At 39.9% G+C, this 27,591-nt stretch overlaps 1 protein-coding gene and 1 pseudogene across 2 annotated transcripts in view; both read right to left on the bottom strand.

Moving 5' to 3' along the window:
- The window catches only part of BTBD3 (BTB domain containing 3), a 39,282-nt gene extending 23,653 nt beyond the window's left edge, over positions 1-15,629 (bottom strand). Inside the window, exon 1 of the mRNA XM_082643875.1 lies at positions 15,498-15,629. The gene's annotated coding sequence lies outside the window, so the exon portion shown is untranslated. The remainder of the gene's footprint in view (positions 1-15,497) is intronic.
- Positions 15,630-26,224: 10,595 nt separating this feature from the next.
- Positions 26,225-26,576, bottom strand: LOC309816779 (transmembrane protein 14A-like; annotated as a pseudogene). Its single transcript has one exon. The product of its transcript is annotated as a transmembrane protein 14A-like (transcript).
- Positions 26,577-27,591: the final 1,015 nt, after the last annotated feature.

The raw sequence follows: 27,591 nt of genomic DNA, 5'->3' as shown, positions 1-27,591 counted from the left end.
GTGGATTCTTAACCACTGCGCCACCAGGGAAGCCCTAAAGATTGCCTTTTCTTAAAAAGCTGGTGTTCAAACGCTTCCTCAGCTTCATTCTTGAAACGATTTTAAAGGTTGTGCATGTTAGTAGGATGGTGATCCTCCTAGTTACCTTACATTCAGTAATTATATATTATTATAGAAAGACTGTAAAATCAAAATACTGGTTGATCTGACCTCAAGCATCTGATTTTCCTATAACCCAACTGAAATACCGAATTAGGTAGCGACATCCCTAACAAACACCCACCTGGTTGAGCACAACACTGGCTGGTGACGATTTTGAGAATGTGTCGGGAGCTGTATGCTAGCCCAGAGTTCAGGACTGATTTTGGCATTTCGAGGAGTCTTTCATGGCAGTGACAGGAGAAAGTAGATAATAAAGTAACCCAGATTTTCAGGTAAGCATGGGCTGATCCCATAAGGCCCAAAGAAATACCTGTTGAATAGTGTTAAATTAACTAGAAAATCTATTAATTCCTATAAAGATATTCTACAGCATTTACTGAAATAAGTGCTGAAATCCTTCGGGGCAGGGGTGGGGAGTCTGCAGAGAGACCGGCAGGGAGTGGGAGTGACTACCCTTCCCGTTCCAGCAGCCGGGCCAGCTTCTAGCTCCTACTCACCTCATCTCCTGAGGCTATAGGAGGGGTGAGGAAAGAAACCAGGAACAGGGAGGGAGCACTCTGGGATGCACTCCTGCCTGGGTGGGTGTCTTACATGGGGGTGGGGGGAAGGGCTATGCAAAAGAGGAAGCAACAGCTAGAACAGCGGGTTTCACATCTGAACCTGCATCTGGAGCGGGAGGTGCTTCTGGGCCCCTTCTCACATTGTTAATGTGGACAGTAAGATTATTTTAAGAAGAGAGGCCCGCTGAACTCTAGTTAAGAATTTTATCATTTTCTAGACTTCCTAGGAATGTAGGTGATTCCCCAGTAAGCCCCCCAAAACACATCTAAATGCAGTTTGACTATTACACTGGACTTGCCACTACACGTCCCATGAACAAAGGTATGAAAATAGGTGGCGGTCGAGATGTGAGCCCTGTCTTTCCAGAGACCTACAGTGTAATGCCTGAAGGCCAAACTCAGTCCCTCACTACAGAGTACGTGTGTTTGCTGGTGCTGAGTAGGCAAGATCACCACTTCTGAAAAACTGGATAATACAAGTAAAGGTGGAAATTAAAAAGAAAAACCTTCACAATGAAAACAAATACTTACACAGGTCCTCAGCCCAGCAGTAGAACTATAAAAAACAAGGTGTGTTTTCCAACGGGGCTATCCATTAACAACCTAAACTAAGGGATATTGTGCAATTCAGCAGCAGAGAGGCAGGTCAATGCTTTCCACTCAGTCTTGGCCAACAGTCCTGACTGTTTTGAGTTCAAAATAAAATAAACTGTAGCAATGGTAAGTCTTAAAGAATGAATCGTCACACTAACAAAGCAGAAATACAGAAAGGGCAGAAACAAGAAGAACTACAATCCCGCAGCCTGTGGAACACAAACCACATTCACAGAAACATAGACAAGATGAAAAGGCAGAGGGCTATGCACCAGATGAAGGAACAAGATAAAACCCCAGAAAAACAACTAAACAAAGTAGAGATAGGCAACCTTCCGGAAAAAGAATTCAGAATAATGATAGTGAAGACGATTCAGGACCTTGGAAAAAGAATGGAGGCAAAGATCGAGAAGATGCAAGAAATGTTTAACAAAGATCTAGAAGAATTAAAGAGCAAACAAACAGAGATGAACAATACAATAACTGAAATGAAAACTACACTAGAAGGAATCAATAGCATAATAACTGAGGCAGAAGAACGGGTAAGTGACCTGGAAGACAGAATGGTGGACTTCACTGCTGTGGAACAGAATAAAGAAAAAAGAATGAAAAGAAATGAAGACAGCCTAAGAGACCCCTGGGACAACATTAAATGCAACAACATTTACATTATAGGGGTCCCAGAAGAAGGAGAGAGCGAGCAAGGACACAGGAAGATATCTGAAGACATTATAGTCGAAAACTTCCCTAAGATGGGAAAGGAAATAGCCACACAAGTCCAGGAAGCACAGAGAGTCCCATACAGGATAAACCCAAGGAGAAACATGCCGAGGCACATAGTAATCAAAATGGCAAAAATTAAAGACAAAGAAAAATTATTGAAAGCAGCAAGGGAAAAACGACAAATAACATATAAGGGAACTCTCATGAGGTTAACAGCTGATTTCTCAGCAGAAACACTACAAGCCAGAAGGGAGTGGCATGACATATTTAAAGTGATGAAAGGGAAGAACCTACAACCAAGATTACTCTACCAGGCAAGGATCTCATTCAGATTCGATGGAGAAATCAAAAGCTTTACAGACAAGCAAAAGCTAAGAGAATTCAGCACCACAAAACCAGCTCTACAACAAATGCTAAAGGAACTTCTCTAAGTGGGAAACACAAGAGAAGGAAAGGACCTACAAAACCAAACCCAAAACAATTAAGAAAATGGTAAAGGAACATACACATCGATAATTACCTGAAACGTGAATGGATTAAATGCTCCAACCGAAAGACATCAGCTCCCTGAATGGATACAAAAACAAGACTCATATATATGCTGTCTACAAGAGACCCACTTCAGACCTAGGAATACATACAGACTGAAAGTTAGGGGATAGAAAAAGATATTCCATGCAAATGGAAATCAAAAGAAAACTGGAGTAGCAATACTCATATCAGATAAAATAGACATTAAAATACAGAATGTTACAAGAGACAAGGAAGGACACTACATAATGATCAAGCGATCAATCCAAGAAGAAGATATAACAATTATAAATATATATGAACCCAACATAAGAGCACCTCAATACATAAGGCAACTGCTAACAGCTAAAAAAGAGGAAATTGACAGTAACACAATAATAGTGGGGGACTTTAACACCTCACTTACACCAATGGACAGATCATCCAAACAGAAAATTAATAAGGAAACGCAAGCTTTAAATGACACAACAGACCAGTTAGATTTAATTGATATTTATAGAACATTCCATCCAAAAACAGCAGATTACACTTCCTTCTCAAGTGCGCATGAAACATTCTCCAGGATAGATCACATCTTGGGTCACAAATCAAGCCTCAGTAAGTTTAAGAAAATTGAAGTCATATCAACCAACTTTTCTGACCACAATGTTATGAGATTAGAAATGAACTACCGGGGAAAAAAATGTAAAAAACAAACACATGGAGGCTAAACAATATGCTACTAAATAACCAAGAGATCACTGAAGAAATCAAAGAGGAAATCAAAAAATACCTAGAGACAAATGACAATGAGAACACAACGACCCAAAACCTATGGGATGCAGCAAAAGCAGTTCTAAAAGGGAAGTTTATAGCAATACAATCCTACCTCAAGAAACAACAAACATCTCAAGCAATCTAACCTTATACCTAAAGGAACTAGAGAAAGAAGAACAAACAAAACCTAAAGTTAGCAGAAGGAAAGAAACCATAAAGATCAGAGCAGAAATAGAAACAAAGAAACCAATAGCAAAGATCAATAAAACTAAAAGCTGGTTCTTTGAGAAGATAAACAAAATTGATAAACCATTAGCCAGACCCATCAAGAAAAGGAGGGAGAGGACTCAAATCAATAAAAGTAGAAATGAAAAAGGAGAAGTTACAACAGACACTGCAGAAATACAAAGCATCCTAAGAAGACTACTACAAGCAACTTTATGTCAATAAAATGGACAACCTGGAAGAAATGGACAAATTCTTACAAAGGTATAACCTTCCAAGACTGAAGCAGGAAGAAATGAAAAACATGAACAGACCAATCACAAGTAACGAAATTGAAACTGTGATTAAAAATCTTCCAACAAACAGAAGTGCAGGCTTCACAGGTGAATTCTATCAAACAATTAGAGAAGAGCTAACACCAATCCTTCTCAAACTCTTCCAAAAAGTTGCAGAGGAAGGAACACTCCCAAACTTATTCTATGAGGCCACCATCACCCTGATAACAAAACCAGACAAAGATACTACAAAGAAAGAAAATTACAGACCAATATCACTCATGAATATACATGCAAAAATCCTCCACAGAATACTAGCAAACAGAATCCAAAAACACATCAAAAGGATTATACAGCATGATCAAGTGGGACTTATCCCAGAGATGCAAGGGTTCTTCAATATACGCAAATCAATCAATGTGATACACCATATTAACAAATTGAAGAATAAAAACCATATGATCATCTCAACAGACACAGAAAAAGCTTTTGAGAGAATTCAACACCTATTTATGATAAAAAACGATCCAGAAAATGGGCATAGAGGGAACCTACCTCAACATAGTAAAGGTCATATATGACAAACCCACGCAAACATCATTCTCAATGGTGAAAAACTGAAAGCATTTTCTCTAAGATCAGGAACAAGACAAGGATGTCCACTCGCACCACTATTATTCAACGTAGTTTTGGAAGTCTTAGCCATGGCAATCAGAGAAGAAAAAGAAATAAAAGGAATACAAATTGGAAAAGAAATAAAACTGTCACTGTTTGCAAGTGACCTATTACTATACATAGAGAATCCTAAAGATGCCACCAGAAAACTACTAGAGCTAATCAATGAATTTGGTAAAGTTGCAGGATACAAAATTAATGCACAGAAATCTTTTGCATTCCTATACACTAATGATGAAATATATGAAAGAGAAATTAAGGAAACAATCCCATTCACAATTGCAACAAAAAGAAAAAAATACCTAGGAATAAACCTACCAAGGGAGACAAAAGACCTGTATGCAGAAAACTATAAGACACTGATGAAAGAAATTAAAGATGATACAAACAGATGGAGAGATATACCATGTTCTTGGATTGGAAGAACCAATATTGTGAAAATGACTATACTACACTAAGCAATCTACAGATTCAATGCAATTCCTATCAAATTACCAATGGCATTTTTACAGAACTAGAAAAAAAAATCTTAAAAATTTGAATGGAGACACAAAGGACCCCAAAAACCCAAAGCGATACTGAGGGAAAAAAACGGAGGTGGAGCAATCAGACTCCCTGACTTCAGACTACACTACGAAGCTACAGTAATCAAGACAATATGGTACTGGCGCAAAAACAGAAATATAGATCAATGGAACAGGATAGAAAGCCCAGAGATAAACCCACACACCTATGGTCAACTAATCTATTACAAAGGATGCAAGGATATACAATGGAGAAAAGACAGTCTCTTCCATAAGTGGTGCTGGGAAAACTGGACAGCTACATGTAAAATAATGAAATTAGAACACTCCCTAACACCATACACAAAATTAAATTCAAAATGGATTTGAGACCTAAATATAAGACCGGACACTATAAAACTCTTAGAGGAAAACATAGGAAGAACACTCTTTGACATAAATCACAGCAAGATCTTTTTTGATCCACCTCCTAGAGTAGTGGAAATAAAAACAAAAATAAACAAATGGGACCCAATGAAACTTAAAAGCTTTTGCACAGCAAAGGAAATTACAAACAAGACGAAAAGACAACCCTCAGAATGGGAGAAAATATTTGCAAATGTATCAACAGACAAAGGATTAATCTCCAAAATATATAAACAGCTCATGCAGCTTAATATTACAAAAACAAACAACCCAATCCAAAAATGGGCAGAAAACCTAAATAGACATTTCACCAAAGAAGACGTACAGATGGCCAAGAAGCACATGAAAAGCTGCTCAATATCACTAACTGTTAGAGAAATGCAAATCAAAACCACAATGAGGTATCACCTCACACCAGTTAGAATGGGCATCAGAAAATATACAAACAACAAACGCTGGAGAAGGTGTGGAGAAAAGAGAACCCTCTTGCTCTGTTGGTGGGAACATAAAGTGACACAGCCACTATGGAGAACAGTATGGAGGTTCCTTAAAAAACTAAAAATAGAATTAGCATATGACCCGGCAATCTCACTATTGGGCATATACCCAGAGAAAACCATAATTCAAAAAGACACATGCACCCCAATGTTCACTGCAGCACTATTTACGATAGCCAGGACATGGAAGCAACCTAAATGCCCATCGACAGACGAATGGATAAAGAAGATGTGGTACATATATACAATGGAATATTACTCAGCCTTAAAAAGGAATGAAATTGGGTCATTTGTAGAGATGTAGATAGATCTACAGACTGTCATACAGAGTGAAGTAAGTCAGAAAGAGAAAAACAAATATCGTATATTAACACATGTATGTGGAACCTAGAAAAATGGTACAAATGAACTGGTGCAAGGCAGAAATTAACACAGATGTAGAGAACAAACGTATGGGCACCAAAGTGGCATAGGGGAAAGTGGCAGGGGACTAGGGTGCTGGTGTGATGAGATGGGAAACTGGGATTGACATATAAACACTAATATGTATAAAATGGATAACTAATGGGAACCTGCTGTATATTAAAAAAAAAAAAAGCACAAATACAATGATCTCATGTTCAAAGACAAGGCAAATTCATCAGGTGATACATTCAGAATGTGGTGCTTGTGAAATTTTATTTGTAATATGTATGGTAACTGAGGCTAAAATGTTTACACTCTCTGAATGTGGGGACCTCCCCTGCTCATATACTATTAGAGAAAAATAAAGTAGATTTTTAAAAAACTAAGTAATTAGATAGTTTTTGAGGAAAAAAATTAGAAATTGAAGAAAATGTTCACATTTTTGTGTTCAGGTTACTGGCACTGGGTTTATACATTTCTAGAGATACATACATCGTGGTTTTGGTTTATTGTCTATTCTTTGGCTGCCTTCACAATCTCTAAAATAATCATCTTTTTCTGGCACATGACTCACCTTATTTGCACAGTAATTGCCACAGTAAAAAGCCTACAAATATTTCTTGCTCTATCAAAAGAGGAGGGAGCCTGATGTTTCTGAGATATTCTCAGATTTAAAGGACACAAAAGGAGACTCTAGAAACTCTGTAAGCAAAACGATGGCTCTGATGGTTGCTGCAGGGATGGCCACAACGCATGCTTGTCTGGGGAACTGAAGCTAAAGGCCTGAGAGCTTTTGACTTTGTGGATTTAATATCATGTTCAACTACGTGCTTCTCTGTGCCTCTGAAGGATTTCAAAATCACCTTATAAAAGAACTTATTTCAGGGCTTCCCTGGTGGCGCAGTGGTTGAGAGTCCACCTGCCAGTGCAGGGGACGTGGGTTCGTACCCTGGTCTGGGAGGATCCCACATGCCGCGGAGCGGCTTGGCCCATGAGCCATGGCCGCTGAGCCTGCGCGTCTGGAGCCTGTGCTCTGCAACGGGAGAGGCCACAACAGTGAGAGGCCTGCGTATCACAAAACAAACAAACAAACAAACAAAAAAAACACTTATTTCAGCTAGAACCTCAGAGGAAAAAAGGACTTAAAGGAGACTGAGAGATGTGGAGATGTCCTGAACAGCAAGAAAGCACAAAAGGAGAAAACAAGTGGTTGCATTCCACTTTAACAGACGGGTTAAAGAATAAAACAAAGGAAGAGCACATCACTGATATTTATCAGGGAGCTCAGGCTCCCCTGTATTTTGAAATGTTCCCAAGGTGAAGCCACTGCCCACCGTTGCTTAAAAAACCGAAATCCAAAGAGAGCAGGTTCTAGAATTCAATTAACATCATTCAGATGGCTAAGGCTTTCTGACAGTTAAGTGACCTGTTCCTACACACTGGCACAGTTTGGCACTTTACAGACAGTATCCTATTTAATCCTCATAACCACTCTCTGTATTATTATATCCATTATAAATTATACATGTTCTTCAACTTCCCCGTTGCTGATGGGATGCTAAATCACCAATGCTAGATCCACAGATGCCAAAGGACTACACTGCTTTATGAAAAATTCATTGGAAAAAAAATGGAGAAGGCAGACTATGTTCATTTATTCAAAAAACATTTACTGACCATCTTCTATGTACCACACACTTGGGACACATTAATAAACAGACATAAAATACCTGGCCACATGGAACTTACTGTCTAGCAGGGACGGGAAAAGAGCATTCACTAAAAATAAACAATAAATAAATAAGTCATACGGTAATTTAGAAGGTAGTAGATGCTATGGAGAAAGGAAAACGTAAAGCATTCCAAGAGGGATACCAGGCACAGTTCGCAACTGTAAACAGCATAGACATCACTGACAGGGTGGTAGCTTAGTGAAGACCTGAAGGCAGTGAGGGAGCTGGCCATGAATGCATCTGGGGAGAAAATACTACAGGCAGAGGGTAAACCCAGCACAAAGACCTAAAAGTGGGAATGTGCCTGGAGGGTTCCAGGATCAGCAAGGAGGTAAGGATGGCTGGAATGGAGAGCATTCCATTGCAGGGAGAGGAGTGGGGAGGAGGTCAGAGGTCTTGGTAACCAGAAGGTGTCGGGCTTTGTGAATCATTATGAGGAATCTCGACTTTTACTCTGAGTGACATGGAGAGCCAGAGAAGGGTTTTAAGCATATGCGACCTATGGTTTAAAAAGATCACTCTGGTTGTTATGCCAATAACATATTAAAGGAAGGCAGGGAAGAAGAAAGGAGAGGCCACTGCATACCATCCAAGCAACAGGTGCTGGAGACTTGGAGGAAGGTGCTTGCAGTAGACGTGAGAAAAGGGGTTGAACTCCTGGATTTATTTGGAAGACAGGATTCTGGATACATCTGGAAGATAGAGCAGCAGGATCTGCTAACAGCCTGGATGTAAAGTGGGAGAGAAAGAGAAGAGTCAGGATGATTCCAAGGTTTCTGGCTTGAATAACCCAAAAAATGGAGCTACCCCGACACCAAAATAGGGCAGGTTACATACAGGGAGAGCAGGTTTGCAGAGGAAGATCAGAAATTCCGTTTTAGTCCTTAAAATTGAAGTATATTTTACGTATTCAAGTGAAGAAGTCAAAAAAGTAGTTGGATATATGCATCAGGAGTTTAAAAGACCTACTTCAACTGGAAATACACATTGGGAGTCTAAAGGAGCTACATGGTACTTTATTAAAATCTTACAATTGTTTGTGACAAGAGTCCCACAAGAACTGAGCCCTGAAGTATTCCAAATTAACAGGCTGGTGTGAAAACAAACAAACAAACAAAAAACCACACACATTAAAAAAAAAATGACTGAAAAGCCAGTGGTACAGAAGGAAAAGAAGGAGACTGTGGTGTCCTCAAAATCAAATGAAGAAAGTCAAATCAAAAGAGAGAATGACCAACTATAGCAAGTGCTGCCAAGAGTAAAGATGAGAGTTGATTGTTGGATTCTGCAATTTACAATATTTTCTTTTGAAAAAGCCCTGGTGACTGTATCCCACACAGCCCCCAACACAGAAGACATGAATACGCACTGAATGTGATGTTACCTTTTAATTTTGTCACAAACTGAATTCACTTTTCTAAAGAATTATTCAAAAGGAAGGATTTACTCCAGTTTAATATTTGGGACTCAAGTCAGTAGATCTGTTAAGAAATACCAGTGATAAACCGTAGCTGCTAACAGAAATCTGCTAATTCCTATTAGCAGATTACTGCTAATTGAATTCCATTCAATTCCTATCCCTTAAAAAAATAATAAAAATACCTCTAGGTAAATTGGAAATAAAAGGATAGATTTCCTCTGTCCTGATGAGGAATTATGATAAAACAAAAGCCAATATTGTACTACTGTTTTTCCTATTAAAGAACAAAAGTTTGCACATTACTGCCATTACTATTTGATAATGTTCCAGATGTATTTTATAATGTTCCAGAATGCTAACGCTAGTGCAGCCTGCCGTAAAACAAAAATAAAAGGTATAATTGTTAGAAAGAAGTAGACACAAGTGTCATTACGTAACTAGGAAACCCAAGAGAATAAACTGCAAAGCTCTTAGAGTAAGAACCAGCTATAAAATAAAATTACAAAAATCAACCACCATCTTATGTCAGCAATAGGCAATTTGAAGAACCCATCACAACAGCAACAAAAACATAAATACCTAAGAAGAACCCTAACAATAAATATTAGGACTTATATAAAGAGTAAACAAACAAACAAAACACCTCTGCTAAGAGACAGAAGGTCTGTATAACTTTTCACATCCCTTCAGAGAGACACTGACTACTTCACATGTACATGACAGTCCTTGCCAACGAACCAAAATAACTGGATATTTCTCAGTTCTAAGGATTCATCTGCAGAGCATTCCAGGTTAAGATGGCACATTTGACAAAACATTCAAGCACATCGTCCCTCTAAACTCCACAAAAATGGCAGTAAAGAGTTCTTTCCAGGGCTTCCCTGGTGGTGCAGTGGTTGAGAGTCCGCCTGCCGATGCAGGGGACGCGGGTTCGTGCCCCGGTCCGGGAAGATCCCACATGCCACGGAGCGGCTGGGCCCATGATTCATGGCCCCTGAGCATGCGCGTCCGGAGCCTGTGCTCCACAACGGGAGAGGCCACAACAGTGAGAGGCCCGCGTACCGCAAAAAATAAATAAATAAATAAATAAATAAATAAGAGTTCTTTCCAGAAGACAAAGATGCAAGGACTTAAAGAACTGTAGTGGAAATTACAACAAAATCATGAAAGTGGAAAGCAGATGGACAAGTAGCAGCTCAGCAGCCCTAAGAGTGAAACGCTCCACCAGCAGTGAGAAAAGCTGAGAAGCACTCCAGTGGGTAGCGGGCTAAAATAAGGTTAGCAGCCCCACTTCCCGGATGCCCCTCCCACCTCCTGCTCTGGCCCACAGTCCCTGCCTGAGCCCAGCAAGACTGGAGACTGATTCTTGGGAGAGTAGATAAAACAGGTAAGTATTTGGACTGTGAGAGCACCAGAACCTTCCCCAAAGTGAAGAGCATGCTAAGACTCCAGCCAGATGTCTCCCCAACACTGGCAGCTGGACCCTTTCCTCAGCGCAGGGTGCTGCCTGATGACCACCCTCTGACCAGCCCAACAGGAAAAGACCTCGTATGTGGTCCCAGTGAAAAACTCAAAAGAAACCAGTAACAGTCAAAAGACTGCCACTGAGGAGCCTGAGGGGATGGGTGGAGGGTGATGAGAGATAGGGGACCACTTATTTTACAATAAGTATTTTAGTATTCTTAGATTTAAATTATGTGCATGTATTAGTATAAAGATAGTAATATAATTTTTATTTGAAAGGATAGATGACTATAACTATGATTTTTTAAAGAACAGTGTGACTTCCTCTAGCAGATACTTTTATATATTCTAAATGTACATTGAAAAAGATTTAACATTGATTAAGATAAGAGGTCAATGATAGATGAGTAAGACCTAAAACAGAATCAGACCCAAAAGCTAGTCAAGATCTTAAAATATACTAAAGGGAAGACCACAAACCACTGAGGAAAGGCTGGACTGTTTAACAGATGGTGCTGGTAGACTAGATGGGCTGGCTCAGGAGGAGAAGGTGCTGTAAAACAATTCACATCCATGTGCTAATATAGAACTAAATGTACAAATTTAATATATTTCCAAAATTTTTGTTTCATTTACCTCACCTCTGTTTATATTTTCAAACGTAAATATTTACAAGGAAAAGTCATAACGGACAAGATGGAAAGAGCTGACAACATAAAAGTAAAAATATCCTGTTGTTTGGAAAACACCATAAAGTAAATTAAAAGACAAATAATGAGCTGCGGAGGAAAAAAAAGATTACAAATATGATAAAGGCACAATGCTCTTTACATTAAGAGCATATTTATATTATTTGCCCTTTATATTAAGAGCATGTTATATAATATATATAGAATATTTAATTATACATATATTATCTCTTTATATTAAAAGATATTTTAAATCATTTTTAAAAATCATCATTTAACAATAAGATGGACAAAGTACCTGGACAACTCTCAGAAGGCAAAATGAACAAATAAAAAGCAAATTACTAATTTCACTAGTTACCAAAAAAATATGAATTAAAATAAGACCACATTTTTATAGAAGATTAGGAAAGATTAAACACTGGAGTGCTGACACTAAGGAAAGACCGTTCAGTGTGTAAGGGCATTGACGTGTTCTGGCATAAGCAACTTGGCAACAGGCCTCAAGAGTCATAAAAGAGTTCACCTCTGCCCCAGGAATTCTGCTATAAATCTAGCCTGAGCAAGTCAGAGACAGTAAGACTTTCAGACAAGGGCATTTACCCCAGCTCTGCCTGTGTGTCTGCTATTACTTTCTGAGCCTACATCCTTTGCCAGACTCTGTCGAAGACCTTCCTCTATCTGGTTCATTCCATCGCTCCAAAACTCTATGTTGCCAGCACAATTACTACCCCCCATTCTATGGATAAAGGAAGCACAATCAAATAATTAGGTAATTAAGGTCACTTAGATCGGAAGTGGCCAAGCTAGGATTTGCAACCAGAATTTAATATCATACCTCCAAACACTGAAAATGGAAATATGTCAAAAAAGAGAAAACTAGCTAAATAAACTTTGGCATACCCATCATTAAAAATCTTATTTTCAAAGAAGATTTAAGGGCATAGGAAATGTCTGTGATACATTAAGCGAAAAGGCAGTATTCAAAAACACAAATGAAATTAAAGTGCCAATTTTGCTTAAAAGTGTATATATGCAGACAAATAAAATGGGACAAATGGAAGCATATCATCCCATGAACAGTCCTTTCTGGACGTACCTGTGATTTTTATTTTTTTAACTTGTTTTGGTAATTCCCAAAATGTCTACAACAAGGACAATGGTTTTTCATTTTAAAATGTTTAAAAACCGTAGAAAGAATAGAAATTCTCAACTGTAGATGCTTAGAAGGCCTCAATTTTTAAACATGGAATGAAAAGATTAGGTGAGCAGTTACTGCCTTAGCTGCACAGCATTACTGGTGAACTACAAGGTCCATCAAATGAGAGGATTTTCCACTATTATTCTCTTCTCAGAGTAAAATGGGGAAAATTAACCTTATGGAATCTGCTTGATAACCAGAAAGTTAACTAGCACATAACAGAAGAGTAAAGAAAACCTCTGCAATCCCCAGTAGATGCTGGGAGTCACTATACTACCATAAGCATTTTGAATTGACTGATCGAATTCTGATTATTATTTACACACTAAAGTTGGAAAGGTTTCATAAAAACAAAAAGCCTAAAGACACGTAAATATGTCTGTACTATTTTGTGTGGAACAGTTTTAAGAGTTCCTTGCAAGGTAAACTGGAATTAGTTGGCTGCGGAATATCTGTTTTGAACATAAAAGAATGAACATTTTAAAAAATTATCTTTGTTTGGATGTGTGTGTGTTGGGGAAGGGAAGGAGTGGGTGAATCTGTAGACAAACTGTGCCTTTCCTTTGTTATTTTAAAGTATAATGTTGCAAGTGGTTTAACGTTTTGCAAAGAATCATGGCAAAGCACTTTCTAGGAACGAAACAATTTACAAACTGACAATGACATTTTGGGGCCACAAATTAGCAAAGGTTTTTGCATGGATATAGGATTATATTTCACTTTTAAATTTTCTTAAATATGTCTTCGGAGTTTAGAAAAATGATGCATATACTTCGTAGATTTGTGTGCCCCAAAGAAAAACCATTTTTTAAAAAAAGTTGCTTCCACCTCTTTTGGAACTTTGTTACACAAGTGCTTAGCGCAAAGACTGGTAAAGGAAGAACAGCAGAGCTGCTAGCATTATCACTTCATACAACAGCATTAATAAATAACTCTGAAATTACTTAGAAAGAAAGAGTGGAATTGCGTGAACTCACCCTTACCTGAGCTGAGGCCAAGAACTGAAAAGGCTCATTCAAAATCTTTAGAAAAGGAAGAGTCCTATTCAGAAAACCAAAGGGAGACCCGTCCACTTCCCCTGGAAGACCCGTTGCTATGGGAACCTGAAGTCACCCCTTAGAGTCGGTACATGCTGGGGGCGGGGATCCTCTCTGACGCTGGGGGATGGTTAAGAGGGGAAACGGGGGAGGGAGGCTGAGAGAGGGTTAAAAGATGAAACCCTTTGGGTGCGGCAGGGGTTAGGAAGGTGGGCTTACTGCTAGGAAATTCAACACGCCCAAAAGAAATTCAAAACACCAGTTAGAACAATGTCTGGACGCTGGAGTCGTATTATACAGTTCAGCTAAAGTTTGAACCATTAGAGACGCTTCCCTCCCTCCCTCCCTCCCCGGCGGGAACAAACCACTCTTTGTGAGTTCCTGTCTATGGAAAACGAAGCCAGAGTTTCGTCTCATCAGTTACAAACTGAATGCTACTTTGCAAAACTAAAATCTTGACTTTCTTAAATTAAACCTATGCTTCCCAAACTCTGCTGCACTATTGGAATTACCGAGGGAACTTTATAAACTACACACCGTGTTTTAATTGGTCTGGGGTGCAATTTTGAGCAGAGTTTTAAAAGTCTCCAATGATCCTTTTGTGCAGCCAGTTTTGGGAACTACAGTACTCCAAGATGTGGCGAGGTGGCAGAGAGTATTTAAACCAAAGGGTAAAAAAAAAAAAAAAAAAAAAAGAGAGAGAGAGAGAAAGAAAGAAAGGAGAAGAGAAAGCACAGTTATCTCCCTTTGTCTTTTTACGGCTAATAATAGAAATTAGCTGGCTTTCTCCAAGCACACACAGGACAATAGGTTTCTTGATAAATAGGAGTCCCCGGTATGCCCTAACAATACTTTCTTTGAGATTAAAAAAAACAAACAAACTGGCAATATAAGCCCTTTCTTCCCAAGAGAGCAAATATCCTTCTTACCGAAACACCAAACTTACACAGCTATTTTAAGAGCGAATTGGCAGTGAATACAGCTCAGAACTTGGAGGACGAGCTCCAGGACCAGAAGGAAACTGAACCCGCAAAAGCCCACCAGCATTCACGGGGGTCCTGAGGCCAACAGGGCTGGGCGAAGGACGGGGTGTCGGCCGGGCCCCGCAGGCTGCGCCCCAGTAAAGTTGCTCCGGGGAACTTTGCTCCCGTTTCCAACCCGCGACTCCCGGGCGAGGGGCGCGGCCCCGCCACCTGCTCGACGCCGAAGCTGCTCGGCCGCGCCCCCTCCCTGGACCTCGGCCACCTCCGGGGGCCGCGCACTCAGCGAGCGCCCGTACTGCAGGCAGGAGCCTCGGGGGGTTCGCCTCGCCCCTCCCCGGCGTCCTCAGCTGCAGCTAGCCCTGCCCTCGGGCCCGGACGCCAAGACCTCCGCGCGAGACCAGCACCGTCCCGCCTGGAGCTCTTCCCGAAGCCCACCCGCGCGGCCAGCGCCTCTCGAGCCGGGACGGGGATCCGGGCGCCCCCACAACCCCTGTCCCGACGCCGGCCGGCAGCCCCGTCCCTGCCCAGCCAAGCTCTGCCCCTTCGGCCCGCGGCCGGGAGCGCGCCCCTGGCCCGGCGGTCCGACGCTGCGCACGCGCGGAGGCGCCCGCCCGCTCGCTCACGGTCCCCTCACTCACCGTTCGCTGTCCTTGTCGCCTCAGGCAGCGCCCGCCGTCTGCTCTGCTTGCTGCTCGCTGCCCCGGCCCGGTGCCCGCTCCTCCAGCCCCGGCCCGGGCACTCGGGGAACCAGCGCCCGGCGGGCTCGGCGGGCACCCGCACGCAGGGCACGCTCCGCGGGGCCGCGCACGCGCGCACCCGAGCGACGGGAGGGGCGGGGCCGAGCAGGCTGCGCGCCTGGAGGCGCCCCTGGATACTGGGCATGCGTAGTGCCTTTCCCTTCCTAGGGTCCGGTGGCATAGTCGGCTGTGTGCCTGGACCTGTGAAACGCAGGGAAGTGGAAGAGAGCCAAAAGTCACCCTTCGCTGAGAAGGAAGTTCGCTCTTGTCCCACAAGTTGCAGTTTTCTTCTCTGTATCGTTCGTCAATTAAGGTGTTAAATATTTATTGAGCACCTACTTTGACAGCCTTTGTGCAGAACACAGGGCATCCTCAGGTAATGGTGAACAGATTGCATTGGCTTTGGGATTCCTTTTCGGGCCCTGAATCCAGCCCTCTCTTTGAACAGATGAGAAAAGTGCATAAATAGAGATCATCCAGTACCTGAAACTGCAAACCTTAACTACACTCTTAAGCAGTTTGGGGAAGGAGAGTTGCCTCTGGCTGGGGTGGTAAGAAAACTTTGAGAAGCCTGGAAGGGTAAGAGATGGAATCAGAAGATAAGCTCACCTGGGAGAAAGGTCAACGCAAAGGCAGAAACTGCAAAAAAAAAAAAAAAAAAAAAAATCAAGTAATATATGAGCTCATGAACCTTCTTGGGGACAAGTTTAATCTGAATGTGTTTTTCATAGTGAAGGGCAAAAACGGTGGCTGGAAGGGTACTTGAAGCTCGTCTGCAAAAGATTTTTGATGCTTCACTTCAAATTTTCAGCTTTTTTTCGTGGATAACAGATAAATACTAAAGGTGTGAGGGAGAAGGTTCTGGTGTTTCTGGCGGTCTGATTAGATGCAGAATTTTGGAATATAAGGTGAAGACTAGCAGTGAAATGCTGTAGAAGTAGAAGGGTCCTGAATTCAAGTGTTGGCATCAGAAATAGAATACATGGAAACGTTTTCAGAGATTGTGAAGGACAGGATTCCCTAGTTTTTGTCACTGCCTGTTTGGTTGTAAAGAGTTGTTTCTCATGACAGACACCTACTTCATTAGATTAGATCATCATCCTTTGTAGATATTTATTAGTGGATAAATTAGACCTTTAAAATGTACAGCTACAATCACTAAATGCTTCTTTTAACATGAGTTTGGTCCTGGGAGAATACATTTCTACTTAATTAAAAAAACATTAATTTGAGAGACAGTATATGTAGTGAAAAATATATGGACTTGGAAAACAAAAACCCCTTTTATAAAGTCCAGATGCTTTGAAACAAACTGTCTGATGTCATGCAAATTACTCAATACCTGTGAGCCTTACTGTGTTCGTCTGTAATGTCAGGGAGGAAGAAATTTTCCTCTTTCCTTTTAGGTTCTTCTGGCTGGTGTAAGAATTCAATTGAGACAGATTAACAGAAGAAAATCAAACAACAGTTTAATAACATATGTTATTTCCTGGCAGAGAGCCAGGAAAACTGAGTAACTCACCAAAATGACTGACACCCTTACCTTAAATATCATCTTCAGTTTAAAGGCAAAAGAAGATGCTGTGGGTCGTGGTTTGGGACTTGAAAGGGGGAGAAGGCAATTCATATAAATGTTTGGTAAATAACTGTTTGCTGGGTCAGGAAGAGACAATGGGACACAGAGTGGACTTTGATCTCTAGGCCCTATTCCCTTACCATCCCTAGCCCATATTTTTTGCAGGTATCTCTGGTGATAGCTCTATTCCTGGAATAGACCCTATATCTAAAATTTTTAGTCAATTAGGGGGAAGGTCAAAATTTATTCCTGAGTCTTTTGGGCCTTGATTGTTTTCAGTTCTAAAAAAAATCTGCATACCAAAGAGACATTTTGGGGTGGCAAGTTTTGTTCCCCTACAGTAGCATGAAATCATAATATTTACCTTGTATGATGGTTAACTTTATGTGTCAGTTTGGCCAGGCCACAGTACTCAGATATTTGGTCAAACATAGTCTAGATGTTTATGCGAAGGTATTTTTTCTCAGGTGACATTAACAGTGGACTTTGAGTGAAGCAGATTGCTTTCCATAATGTGGGTGGGCCTTATCCAATCAGTTGAAGGCCCAAATAGAAAAAGACTGACCTCCCCTGAAAAAAAAAAGGAATTCTGCCAACATACTGCCTCTGGACTTGAAATGCAACTCTTCCCTGGGCCTGCAGCCTGCTGGCTCACCCTGCAGATTATGGACTTGCCAGCCTCCACAATCATGTGAGTCAATTCCTTAAAATAAGTCTCTCTCTCTCTCTCTCTCTCCCTCTCTCTCTAGTTGAAGAACCCTGACTAATATACCTTGCGAGGTTATGAAGATTACATGAGTTAATTATCATCTGAATCTGAAAAATGGGGATTATAATCTTTAACTTATAAGGTTATGACAAATTAAATAAAAATGGGTAAAGCACCCAGCACATGCTAGGGTCTGAATAAATGGCAACTGCTATTACTTGTGAATGAATACCAGAGGCAGAAACCAAAGGAGGAGAGAGTGTGGATATTGGCACTGTGAGATTTTCTTGTTTCACTGGGTAATACTATTAAATTTAAAAAACTGATATAGGAGGTAACACAATTTGGTCTCCCTAGCTATGATATACCAAAAAGGTGATACATATGAATATTTTAATTATTTTCAAATAAATGCCTAATGAGCCATTAACTAAAGATAGACTCTAGCTGTACTCTTAAAACACCAGACATGCAAAGCAGTGACATGGTTTCACGTCTGAACATTTTATTTCAATTTTAGTGCCAGTACAATTAACTACTTGCTGCTGGGAGGGAGCCACCTAAGGAAAGTTTACACTGGAAATAATTTTCAGTCTCAGAGTAGATGCATGATATAGCATTCAATCAGTGTGTTTATTGAATCCCTTTTGGGGCAATCCTGTAGCTATTGGGAGCATGTAAAAATGGATAAGATATTCCATTGAATCTACAGATATTGCCATTTGTTATGTACTAGGCAACATCCCTGCCCTCGGGGAATTGATCAAAGAGCCTATGAGTCCATAGCTATAATGTAAGGCAGAATGTGGCAAGCGCCTTAGGAGGGGCATAAATGATTGAGCCAGTTGTACCTTGTTCAGGAAGTTGATTCTGGGGGCTCCCTCTCCTCATCCTGCCTCCATTGTGGCCCTCAGGTTGCACAGTTTGGTTTGGCACAAGCCAATGGGGTAGAGCAGCATCTTTTAAAAAAAGTTTGAACAAAGCTGGTAAATATTAAATAAAATAGCATTCTCATTCCCCTGACTCACTTGCTTCAGTTCAGAGTTTACAGGGTATAATAAGAGAGTGTGAGGCAGGAGTGGCCTTTACAAGCCATTCAGAGGTAAAAGCTCCTCTTTTCCTTGTTTCCTCTTTCTTTTTCCGTCATGGCTGTTGTTTTGTTTAAAGGAGAATTTAACTTTAGAGTTAAAAAAATAATAACTTAGGTAAATTCCCCTGACCTCATGAAGATTTATGAGGAGAATACATAAAAATCTAACGTGACAATAACAAACAGTGGGGATTAGAGTTCATAAAAGGACAAGGAATAATTGAGTTGGAAACCATGAACCAGGTGGACAGAGATGGCCATCATGTTTGTTCTGTAGCCAGGGCTGTCATGATGTGACCCCCTTTTTCCTTTTGGCTGAGAATGAAATATTCCACTGTGGATGAGAGTAAGCCAACTGCAGGACTGACAAAAGCAAGTGATTTTGGGAAAATACACAGCATTTTAGTAATTTTTAAATAATCAGGATGTTATTTTATTATAAGAATTTGTGAATATATTCATTTCAGGAGATTTGCCACAGTGAGTGGGAAATAAATTAATCTGGGATTAAAGGAAACTGTATACTAGAAAAGGAAGAGTTTTAATAAAATTGAAAGGAATGGCCTCCAGCCATGGATGTTAATTATCATCTGATGAATAATAATGATAATAGGAGATGTGGAATAAGTTAAAATACATCCTGGACCAAATTTTTTTAAAAAATTACCAACTCTGGAATGGTGCCTTGCAGAATTAACCAATGTGCTCACATTAAATGGTTTAAAATTAGAACTAAAACATAGCTCTGCACTACAGATTCATACACGGCATCCTCTCTCCATGATTTTTTAAAATTAATACTATTCAAAAGAATTCAACCTGGTGAGCATCACAAGTAGAATATTGCCTACTCAGTAAAGAGAATGGCAATATAAGTATTTCTTACTATAAGAATATTTGATCATGAAAAATCAAAATATAATATAAAATGGCTAGCAGGCACAATATCTGTTATTTTTTCCAGTTCTACCTCCCTCTTCCCTTTAATATTTTATCCCACGGACAAAATGTCATTGACACACAACTTTTCAATAAGATGACTTTTGCACATTTTAATTATACCTGTACTTTTAAATCCTAAGTAAACGTTCCATCAATATGACATTTAAAATATTGAATTGAGTATAATCATAAAAATTAAATACATGCAAATTATTTTGCATAAGCAACGACAAAAACAGTGCAACAAACCCAGTTCTGGGTTATAGAGGGTTGTTTCTTTAAAAATGAACCTCCTACACTACAGAAAATTATATCCAGTTTTCTAGAATGTAAACACATACTTCATTAAGCAAGGTTTTGTAAAGTCACATGAATATTAAAATTATTTATATACCTTATATTCTAGTTTAATGGGACAGTCTAGGTCAGTGCTGTCTAAGAAAGAAATGTTACCCACACATTTGGGCTACATATGAAATTTAAAATTTTCTAGTAACATTTTAAAAAGTAAAACCAGGTGAAATTAACTTCAATAATATATTAATCCAGATATTCAAAATATTATCATTTCATCATGTAATAAATATAAAAAATTATTAATGAAATATTTTACATTTGCTTTCATACTACATCTTCAAAATCTGGTTTGTATTTTCCTCTTACAGCTTATCCTAATTCAGACTGCAATTTCAAATAATTAGTAGCCACATGTGACTAGTTGCTATCGAGCTGGACAGCACAGATTTAGGACTAGGTTGTTGGTTCTCAAAAGTGGCTGGACATTGGAATCACCTGAGAAAAGATGAAAAAATGTTGATGCCTGTGTCATGGTCCCATGATTCTAGTGTATTTGCTCTAGGGTGTCACCTGGGCATTGGGATGAAAAAAGAAATTCGGGTGATTCTAATATGCAACAATGTTTGAGAATCACTAGTTTTATTTAAGGCATTATCGAAACTTAAATATTATGAGACCAGTGTCAATTGTTCTTTACTTGAAACAAATAGCATTTAAAAAGCATGGTGAAACATACTAGCAGTGTAGCATATATAGCGTACGTGGCACATGTGCATCACTACTATTTCTTAATAAAATTAACAATTGCTAATAAAATTCCAAGCTTTGATTAATCAGGCCATGAGTTCCGATGTAACATGGACAATTCCAGGTAAAGATTTAACTTCAGTGCTTGGTGAGAACTGTTGAGTGTTGGCACTTGTGTATTTGTTCTGTGGAATTTTTACTTTATGATTGTTTAGAAAATCTCCTAATAGAGAAATCACCTCTGACAATGGGATCACAAAACTTTTCTATGATGCCTACATCTATTTAATATGTTTAACTCTTGCACCCAACATCCTACTGCCAGTATAAGAGCTAACTCAAACATTCATGACAAAAATTTCCCACCTTGTTTTCTACTCCAGTCATTGTTGATTATCTGCACCTAACATATCAGGTATATCTAATACCTCTCAGTAATAAACCACTCTAGAAATTAGTGGCTTTAAGACAACAACCTTTATTGCTTCCATCGAATCTCTGGGTCTGCTGTGCAGTTCTACTTCTGGGCCAGGTGGGGTACCTGGAAGCTAGTTGGTCTAGGATGGTCAACTGGAATAGCTCAGCACTGCTCCTCGTGGTCTGTTCGTCTCCAGCAGGCTAGCCCAGGTGTGTTCTCAGAGCAGTGGTGGCCCTCCAGAAACTGTGTGAAAATACCCATGCACATTTTAAAGCCTCTGATTACATCAAGTTGATGCTGTTTCATTAGCCAAAGTAAGCCACATTGGCAAGCCCAGAATGGATACAGGCATTAATTAATTTAATCTGCCATGCCTAGGTCTTATTTGGTTAGTCCTATCACATTTGATTCCATACATTTCCAGTTCTTACTCTGCAAGATTTTTTTTTAATCTCTTCAGTAATTGCAGTGTTGACTATCTCTCCCTATTGTAAATGGGATCTTTCTCAAATTTTATTAGTATCCTTCTGTCTTGTAGAACTTTTCTTTGAGGTTTAGTCATTTTTACACTTTTAAAACCTTTTTTAAATTGATTATATGGGTAAATAACAAAAATGAATACAGTCTTTGATTAACCCAACAATCAGTAAACAGATATGTTTAAAACACTATGCAGTCTTGAATTCTAAAAAGGTTTTAAATGCTATGTATTTCATCAGAATTCTAAACCTGATTTCAAAAAGATTAAGCAACAAGTTCTCATATGCATATAGTACTGATAAACACTTCCTACTTGTCTGTTATCCATTTAACGTTTGTAGTTCACATGTGTGTTTTTCACTGCATTTCCTCTTAATTGATGGCTCAATTCATCATGTAAAACCATTCCCGGTTGAATTTTGAGGAAAACGTACTAAAGAGTTATATGGAGCGATTTTCTTAAACCCAGACATTAAACCGGGTTGAATTTTGAGGAAAACATACTAAAGAGTTATATAGAGAGATTTTCTTAAACTCAGACATTAAAGTAAGAGGCATTGTGTTTTATCACTTGGTTATATGACTGAGCTATGTTTTTAAGAAATAAGCAAGTACATTTCCTTCTCTGGGTTTGCTTACTTGGCATCTGTGGAGGTTCAGAGTCCTATAGAAACCTTTTTTCTTTTTCCCTTTAAACAGGCATTGTAAATTGTTTGTTACTAGATTATAACCTTATAAGAGTAAATTACAGTTCATAGAGCTGTGAGTTACCATGCAACATTCTGTGCCTACATGAGTGAATGACAAAAAACAGACGAATAAAACACCACCTACTTGTATTGTGCCGTTTGCCCTTCTAAAAAGGGTTATTACTGTGCAACTCCCCATAAAGGCTGGAGAAGGTATTCTTTCTGATCAAATAAGTTGGACCCCGAGAAGCCCTGTGGAGTCTAATTCTCCCAAGGTTAGCTTCATGGGTTTGGAATATTCCAGAATGTGACGGCAAAAAGTCATATCCCACCAGACCATTTAGCTTTGATTTTCCTCAGAACCAAACTTCCAAACAGGATTCAAGTGCAAGTAGTGTGTTTGGAGGTGATCCAAGGAAACACTGAGGGTGAAGCCAGGAAGTGAAACAGTGAGTGGGACGCAGCCAGGTTACCAGCTGGAGCTCAGTCCTGTGAGGGACTGGGGGGACCGAGTGGGGAACACACACCAGGGATGTCCCAGTCGAGGCTGGAGGGAGCTGGGCTCGTTATCCATCAATTCTCATCCAGTCCATCAAAGACTGAGGTTCTGCTCCCAGGGAAACTGATTTCCCTGCACTTCCATTCAACCTTTGCTTATGAGCTGAAGGTGGTTCAGTGGCCAGAAAAAAGGCAAAGAATCTCAATTGCTGGCATCTGGAAGCCAGGCGTTTTGCACCAGTAAGTGTGAGGGGATGTGAGCAGGGCAGCTCCACATGCACCAGGTAAACACAGACACGGAGAGGCGTCATCAAGTCCCTTCCCAGGCAGACCTGAATATTGTCTTCATTCCCCTCAGTGATTGCCTCTTGTCCTCTGATTTCTAGTCCTCTCTGATCTTCTCAAAATGTGATGCTGTCAATGGAGGTATGCTCTAAAGATGTTCACAAAAGGCACTGACCCACTGTGCCAGAGAACAACATGGGTTTGCCAAACCACCCGGTTACTTGCACACCTTAGCTGGGCACCTTACATCCAGACTGTTTCCAGAAAGTTTGGGAAAATTGTACAAAGGTGTCAACATCTTGGAGAAGATCTGAAGACAAAGGCATTAGCAGATTTCCATCCAGAGCAGTTGTTCTCACCTGGAGGAAATTTTAACCCCCTCTCCCTTCCTGGAGATATTTAGCTTTGGCTGGAGACCTTTTTGGTTGTCACAATGTTGGGGGAGGGGACTATTGGCATCAGGTGGTTAGAGGTCAGGGCTGCTGCTAAACATAATGCATAGGATAGCAGCTCCCACCCCACAAAGAATTAGCCATCCTAAAAGTTCAACGGTGGTACTGTTCAGGCACTCTGATCTAGAGAAAAAACATCAGTGGGAGAGGAAGAAGCGACAGATCATTCATTCCAATTTCCTCTCCTAATCTTTTCTCCCAATTTTTGCTCTAACAAAGTTTCCATTGATTTCTAAAGGTGTTTCTAAGCATCTTGGGAGGCTCATTATGTTTGTGAAACTTTAGTAAATTGAATAAGGGAGTAGCAGTCTGACCTTTTAAAATGTTTCCAGATGCTGAGCACTGGATTGAAATGCCATCTAATGCTGATTAGTAGTGATATGGCAAAAAGGGCAGTTTTCTTTTGACAAACCAAGTCACAAAGGACAGAAAGACACTAACACTCAGTGATTAATTTCTGGAAATGTGGCTGAACGAATCAAATTATGTATCATTTGGTGCCATTAAATTTGAGTTCCTGCATTATATGTGGACCTTTTACTTTTCAGGCATTCTCAGTGTGTGAAATTGAATGTGCCATTTACAAGCTATCATGTAATTTTCTGTTTTCTGAAACAAAAGCAACAATCTGGGTACATTAAAGACCATTATATAATTGACAAACCTGCTTTCTAAAATTTGATCCAAAACATTTACAATTACTGTCATTTGCCAAAGGGAGCTATTCCCTAACAGTGAAAAGTCATTTAAAAATTAAAATCGAAACCTCCTCTACTTTTTTTCCAACAGGAATATCTTCCATGTGTATACATTTTCACAGTTTATGAAGTTTTTTTATACCCATTAACTCACTTGATTTTCAAATCAACCATATGAATAGAACAGATATCATTTTCCCCATTTTTAAAATGAGAAAGCTAAAATTCAGAGAGCATTATTTGCTGAAATAAAAATTTGTTTGTTGGAATTCCCTGGTGGTCCAGTGGTTAGGACTCCACACTTCCACTGCTGAGTGTGCAGGTTCAATCCTGCACCCTGCAAGCCATGAGGCGTGGCCAAAAAAAAAAAATTTGGTTGTCTTACAAATAGCCGACACTATCAACACTACACAGTGTCAGCTATTTGTAAGACAACCAAATTTTTATCACATCATATCACATCATATTACTTCAACTTGATGTTTAATACCAAGTTTTAAAATTTTTATCAAAGTATAACATACACATGGAAAACTATGCATAAGTGTGCAACTCAATTTTCACAACCTAAAAGCATCCATGTAACCAGCACTCTCACTAAGAAACAGGACATGACCATCACCCAAAAGCCCACCTTATGCCCCTTTTGGACACCACTGCCCAATTCCCCAGGATAACAGCATCCTCATTTCTGACAGCGTTGACTCATTTTGCCTGTTTTCAAATTTTCTACAAATGGAATCATACACTATGTCTCTTTTGTGTCTTCCTTTGCTCAGTATTAAGTTAGTGAGCTCCATTCAGATTATTGGGGGTGGTTGTAGGTCATTCTGATTGCTGTATAGTATCCCATGTGTGACTGTTTCAAAACTTAGTCATCTAGTGTGATTATCGATGGGCATTGTGGCTGTTTTCCAGTTTTTCCCTGTTCAAACAGTGGTGCTGTGAACTTTCTTATACATGTCTTTGGTGGATAGAGGGACATATTTCTGTTGGACTTATACCTAGAAGGAGGATTGCTGAGTCAGAGGATTTGAATAAGTCAGCCTTGGTAGACATTCCTCAACAGTAGTGGTTGAACAAATTTATACTCCCACCAGCGTTGTTTGAGAGTTCATGTTTCTTATCCTGGCCAACACTTCATATTATCTGTCTTTTTTCATCTGATTCCTTCCGTTAGGTGTGGTATTACATCATGGAGATACTACATTTAGATTTTAATTTAACTTAATTTTTTAAAACAGAATGTGTTTTATTTGAATACTGAATACGTTCTGTTGGTACAGAGTGTGCTGAGGCTGAAGTTTTTTAAGGAAAAAAAACATTGGCAGTAATACAATTAAAATGGAAAAAAAAATAATTTCAAATATAACACAAATGACAAATAGATAACATTAGCATTCTGTGAAGCCCACTTAAGGGGCATTCCATCATCTGATAAGTTGTAGTTTAATTTAAACTTATTTCAGACATGAGTATTTGGAACTATCAAAAAAATACCACATCTATAAAACATGACAGCAAATCAAAGAGTGCATCACGATTTATTAAATAGCTTTAATGAAACCAGTATGTGATAATTAGAAAACAGTTAAACCATTTGTTTAAAAAAAAAACCCTCAAACTATTGTCCATATTAGAGGTGATGGTATTTCTTTTATGGTTTGTAACATAAAATAAGACCATGTTGAACTTTCCATATTGAAATTTATCTTTTCAATACAAAGAATAGGCTCTGCCCGTTACATCAGAATGACACGGATTTAGGTTTCAGTTCCTCCGAATTCTCAGAGTGAGACAAGAGCAGCAATAAGACAAGTCTCAGAATCATCATGAGGCTTAAACCTGCAGCCAGCCCAGCTGGCATGATTTTCTTGGATCTCTTAAACCTCACCCCCAATTGTGGTGTCCAGGAAGAAAGCTGTAAACAGTGATAGTTTTACACCTCTCTTGTCATTGGAGACACAGTAAGCTCCATAACCAGCCGAAAATCCAACAAAAAGACCAGCAATCAAAGATGGAACACCACCTCTCTGCTTATATCCCAAAATGCTTACGGATGGCACCAGGGCTGCATAACCAAAACCAACCAGGTCCATTGGCAAGGTCAAGTCTGGTGTAGAGTTACTTCCATTGAATTTCTCTCTCCTCTGGGCCAGTCCAACTCCTTGAGGACTAAGCTCAGGTTCAATTCGTCTTGTCTTTCTCACAGCATCAACCTCACTGCCAAGCACTAGGCAGGTGCTCAGTAAATACTTGCTACAGTCCAGAAGCTGACCCCACCGCCAGCGCCTTCTGACTCTGCATGCTACCTCTCAGCACTCTCAATTTTAATTTTAATAGTTGGAAGCTGAGCCTCTTGGCATCACTAGCCTCTAGATTAAACACTTATTTTCACACTAAAATTGGCTTTCTTGTCCCTAGTTCCCACCTACATAAATGCGTTAACCCACCTACATTAACACCCACTTCAAAGCCACCTGGTTATTTCTGATTGTCCATTTAGCCCAGAGGACACTGCTCTGATTTTGTCCCTGACCACTCGCTAGTGTTTGGTACCCACGAGACATGTGGTGAGGCATGAGGCGTGGTCACTCAGAACCATGGATGCCGAGCCCCTAAGTGTATCATGTCTCCTCCAAGAGCGGTTCTGCCCAGCACAACAAATGCTGCCAAGGTCCAGGGCTACTGAAGAGCATTCTGATCTCCCTTCACGAGAGTCATATTCTGGGGTCCGCTTTAAGAGATTCTTTGTTACCTGGGCCCCGAAGCATTATCTCTGCCTCCACCTGCATCCTCTTGTCCTGACCCAGCTGGCCAAATCCCATGTTCCGGATCCTGTGTTATGACCTTCCTCTCTCCCTGGGGTCATTATACTTGATTGCTAGAGGGGCTTGGAAGAAACATCTCCTACTGGCCTCTTCATCCGTCTCTTCCTTCCTCCCATTTCTGACCCAGGAACTGCCTCCCATGAGTGGGTGCCTTCATCTAACTCCAACTGGTCTCCAAATCACAATTTAGCATAGCCTGGGATGTTACGCTATAAAAACATTGTTTTTCTGAGAGGAGGGATACTTTGGAAGTTAGAAAATTATGAGCTGTCCACGATATAAA

Source organism: Mesoplodon mirus, assembly GCF_964341445.2.
Source record: "Mesoplodon mirus genome assembly, chromosome: 15".
Lineage (NCBI taxonomy): Eukaryota > Metazoa > Chordata > Mammalia > Artiodactyla > Ziphiidae > Mesoplodon > Mesoplodon mirus.
Note: the sequence above shows the minus strand (reverse complement) of the source record. Positions and strands in the feature narration are given on the sequence as shown.